Source organism: Emydura macquarii, unplaced genomic scaffold (assembly GCF_026122565.2).
Source record: "Emydura macquarii macquarii isolate MOO-44397 ecotype Brisbane River unplaced genomic scaffold, CSIRO-AGI_Emac_v2 contig_1876, whole genome shotgun sequence".
NCBI classification, from domain to species: domain Eukaryota; kingdom Metazoa; phylum Chordata; order Testudines; family Chelidae; genus Emydura; species Emydura macquarii.
Genome location: NW_027132013.1, coordinates 32,312,861 through 32,317,840, shown reverse-complemented (window position 1 = coordinate 32,317,840; position 4,980 = coordinate 32,312,861). Strand labels below are relative to the sequence as shown.

Sequence of the window (4,980 nt, the reverse complement as noted above, 5' to 3'; positions counted from 1 at the left end):
AATGCAACCTCCATCCAACATCACAATATGCCCTCTTTAAACATCAATAGCTTCAGATCTCCAGTATTCAAACAAATGGAGAGAACTGCTCAAGTATCCTAGAAATCTTACCATGTCACTTAAATTATATTATATAGAAATAAAATATCCTGGGTTCCTATTAAGATGTAACAGTATGGGCACCTTTACTTCGAATGTATAAGTATTCAAATACTGCTGAGCACTATCTTTGCTCTCAATCTGAACAGAGAGTGAGCTAAAAAGAAAATAGCAAGAATCACCAAGATTGATGAGATTTTTAAGGAAGGTTTTATTAATCCAAGGCGCTATATTCAATATTGAACACATGGTAGATTATTTTATTTAAATGTCAAAGCAAATGTTGTTGTAATCTGAAGAAAAATTGACAAATACAAAAATGTATGCCTGTCAAGGTTGAAAAGTATATTTGAAATTAAACAGCTGCAATATATTTATTTTTATTATACAATATTGAATCTTGGCTGATACTACTGCCAAGGCACCTTGCTACAAAACAAGACCCTGAAACTGCCTTCAGATCCACATGGTACAGGACCCTGACAATGGAAAATGCTACTTTTGTGGTTCCTTGATCCCCCAAAATCCAAAGGAGCCAGATTAACTCCGAGTAACTTAATTAGAAGCCAGTTAGAGAAGCCTCAGGGGCCATTACAGCAGCGTGGGCTCTGGACTGTAGCAGCTTTCTGGCCAGCAGTGGGGAGTAGATATCCTTGGTTTGACCTACCAGTGCATTAACCAGCACAGCTGAGCAAGTGGGAGGGGTGCTGTAATTTGCAGCTGGTATAGGTCAAGTGGGAATCAAGGGAGGGAATTGAGGCATGTTTATGCACTACCTGTTTCTGAGAGCTGTGCCTAAAAGCACAAATTGGGCCAGTGCATATAGTTTTACTGAAGAAAATGTTTCCCAAGAAGTCTGTAGTGATGGACAATTTTATTATAGGTCAGAGATAGCTTAGTCTCCAGCTACAGCATTTCAATCCTACTTCTGGAGGGTAAAAAACTTTAGTTTCATTTGCACCACTAAGAAACACAAGCTATCTAAATAACATTGTATCTGATATTCTGAGAAAAATTACTCCTTTTGTGACAGAAGCATATTACTATACTCAATAACACATGAACCTGAAGATCTGGATCAGAAACAAGAGGGGTGAGGGAAGAGATATAAAGTTTGAGGTCTGTAACATGGGCTGGAGACCTGGGCCTAAGCCAACCCTGAGTACAGGATGAGCCCCACTTGAGAAGAATCAAGTGATTCCGGTATAAAAGAAACAGGAAATTAGAGGGGGATTCAGGAAGCTGTACTAGAGTCTGTGGAGAGTGAGGAAAGCTCTCCAGGCAGAGGAGAGACTGCAAAGGCCCCAGGCAGGATAGCCTGGGAGGAGGAAGAGAAGCCTTGTGTTGTATGGACTTATGAATGGAGTGCTTGTTGGAAGGAGAGTGGGGAAGTTGAGTTTTATTTAGTTTATTTTATTAATAAACCCAGGAGGGGTAGTTTTGACTAGGGGGGGGGAAACTTGAAGTGAAACTTATTTGAACAGTCCAGAAGGGGAAACTGAGGCAGGCTTCTCATAGCATCTGTAGACCAGGAGAGGGTGTATGGGAGGCAGCTGGCCTGGTTGAAAGACCATTGACAGCCTAAAAAAGTGATCTCACAAACCCATTAAGATGGTATGGTTTCTCAGAACATAGAAAGTATTACAGAAGAATGCTGCCGGCAGGCATTCTGGTTGGAGATGAGCCTATGGCAGACAATAGCATCAGCTCAAGCAGAGAGATATCCAAGGTAATGGAGCATAAAATAGTTGTGCTCACCATGAGAAGTGGGCAGACAGCCAGAGCCACATAATCCCAAAGGATATCTCAGATTGTTTGATGGTCTTTCACATGGAGGAAAGTCAACTAGAAATTTTGTGAATAGGAGTTCTTCAAGTCCTGTGTATGTTCTCCTCATATGAAGCATACACTACTAGAAAATATATGCGTGCCAGATCATCTTCAGACAACAAGCAACCCTGTCACAGGTAAACAATGAGAAATATTAAGGACTAATAAATATTCCTGGTGGATCAGCACAAAATGATTTAGTACAGGTGATTCTGTAATCATGATTCATTAGGGCATATTCACAGTGTTTAATGGCCCTCAAACACTTACATCCACCTGTGAAGTGGTTGGTGTTCGTGTTCTAATGGTACATTGTAAAACATGTAGGATAGGAAGTCTAGTGTGCTGAAGTCCTGTTGAGCATTTCTCTTACCTTTTTGTGTTTTGGTCTTCCAGCTGTGGTTTCTTTTTCTGCAAAATCCATTATGAAGTATATAAATGATACATGTTGCTGTTTAATCCCGTTCATTTATACTCTTAAGCAATGCCTTTTTAACCAAATAGCTTTCCATATTTGGTCTTTCTTTTATAGTCAAACTAAGATTTATAAGGGCTTGGTTAAAAATTTCAGTCACCTAAGTGATTTAGGAGCCTAACCTCCATGTTTCCCCCCCCGACTTTTAATCATTCCCATTAGGTTCCTAAAGGACTTAAGTGCTTTTGAAAAGTTTACCTTTTGGCCTAAAAGGGTATTTCAGCCATCAGCAGCCAGCCATGAGTATAGCTATACCAGTGCAAACCATTTGTATAAACAGGAAAAGCCTCTGTAAAAATGTGTACCAGTGCTCACATCAAGGGTAGGCTGTACTAGCTCAAACTAGGGCTTACAGTGGCTTTCTGTCTACACTAGGATTTTCCATTGGTGCACTTACAATGATGGTTACCTAGCCATGGCTGTGATTGGGGCAAACCCCTAGTATAGATAGGGCCTAAAACCATTTCTCTCTTTACATTCGGAGACACAAAATCATCCCCCATGAGATGTGCTTTAAAAAAAAAAAAAAGCCTCCAAAACTTGTTCTGCAAGAGGAATGGAGGAACTGCACCCAATCTCCTATTAAATCCACTTGAATTAAAAATGTGAGGAGCAACTAGCAGGTCTGGCTTCAATAAAACAAAGGTTGTGCAAACACTGTTAGTCTGCAATTGTAAGTTATGTTGCTCTATCACATGACCACCGGTGCTAACCATCACAATTAGCTCAGATATGGGAAGTCTTTATCTAATGTATAGGTGTATTCTTAGGTAGCACACAGTGTCAATAGGACCACATACACAGACAGTACAAGTGCAGAGCTGAACCCCAGTAGAGGGAATAATCTGTGATAATGGAGGTCAGTCAGTAGGGTATAATAACATCCAGGCACCTGAACTGAGTATAAATAGAAACTGCTCCTGTTTCCAATTGCCAACAGCTTCCTGCTGTACCTGTGAATGTCTGTCAGCTCTGGAATGTTCATTCTTTAATTAAAGAATATATTGTTTGTATATATGAATGCAATGAATTCAGCAACATCACAAACTGAACAGAAGTCCTACCCCAAACAGTATTCCGACCCAGTTGGAGATGACTATTACAGATTTCAATATGAAGACACAAAAAGCAAATGTTATCAACTGTCAGAGAGAAAGGAACATGTTAAACAGTGAAAGTGGTAGCTTCCCCTCCAGCTAACTAATGGATAAGATGCCACTCTTTTTTTCATACAGAAACAGCAAGAAAACAGCATACAAAGCCAGTGTCACTGCAAGTGTCCTGTACAGCTCATTGGTGCACATAGAGTCAGCCTATAATGAAGTCATTTGCATTCACATGCACGCTTGCTTGTGTGGACATCAGAGCAGACTCTGGGAACTGTTTTACTGAATAAAAAGAATTTTTCACATGAAAGCTACATCCAGGTTAGTTAACCCTATGGTTCCCTCAGTATTGCCTTCCCATTACTCCTAAACAAATCTCAATTGTATAATTAAATAAATCCTTTGGAGAAGTGCCTTTTATATCTTTAAAGGCTCTGCTAGGCTTGACAAGTGGCAAATGTATAGATACAGTTCTGGTTACTAATCTAGTCTCAATTTCCTATATCTCAGCTAGTCCTTTCTGGTCCTGACAACATCACAACAGAAGTTTCTAAAGCCTCCCAAGCTGCTTCTCTGCCAGTAGACAATGCACAGTCAGTCAGCTTTTTAAGGTGGGGGCCTTAAAGGCATTCTAGTTTAATCACATACTTTATTCATATGCACAACCGGGAATGAGAGGCACATACAGGCATGATAAATATTAATCCCATATTAGGTTGAAAATGCATTGCAGTAATGGATGTGTCAGTAATATGTTAGTGACAGAATCTGGAATAAAAAATGTGAGGGTTATAAGTTGACAGTGGGCCATAACACATTTAATGCTAACTTACTCAGCATGTCAGTCCTGGTGCCACCATCATGTACACACACAACCATTTACAGTTGCTCAGTTGTGGCAGTAGATTAATAATTCTGTATGATTACTAACACTGATACATAATTTGTACTTTGAGGGGGTCAGGTTTAGCCTTCCAGTGCCTGACATCATTGTATTTCTCATGTAAATTTATTCCTGCTTTTTTAAATAGAAATAGCCTTTTAAGTGACCTTAGTCCTTGCAAAAGATGATAACTATTGAAGCCACTGAAGAATGAAGTCCTCTGCTTATCACTGAATGTCTACATTGAAGATAATGTGCTTCAACTCTGACCTGGAGGGACTTTTATGCCTGATGGGGTAGTTTAACTTTCATGCCTGTTCAGTCTTTGGCTTCTCTTCTGTGACTGTCAACAAGAGTGCAAATTAACACCAATTATTGTACTGTTTTATGTACTAGACTAAGAACACCAGTTCATTTTACACAGGACACTACACAGCTGACCTGCTTTAGTTTAATCAAGTGGCTCATAATAGAAAGGGTCTGATCTCATTAATAAGAGTGACCCAGCCAGTCTCCCAATACTTGCTTTAACAAATCCATGTGTTTGTTTTCCCATTAAAGAAGAGCCAAATTCTCTGTAGGTGTAA

The 4,980-nt window shown here is 39.7% G+C and overlaps 1 long non-coding RNA gene across 2 annotated transcripts; it reads left to right on the top strand.

Annotated features, from left to right (window-relative positions):
- The first annotated feature begins 1,935 nt into the window (after positions 1-1,935).
- On the top strand, positions 1,936-4,755 carry LOC137159718 (uncharacterized). 2 transcript variants are annotated; one of them, XR_010921716.1, is made up of 4 exons: positions 1,936-2,066; positions 3,640-3,831; positions 4,021-4,121; positions 4,542-4,755. It is a non-coding gene; the product is annotated as an uncharacterized lncRNA (long non-coding RNA). The 2 variants fall into 2 exon arrangements; XR_010921717.1 differs by lacking the exon at positions 4,021-4,121.
- The last annotated feature ends 225 nt before the right edge of the window (positions 4,756-4,980 follow it).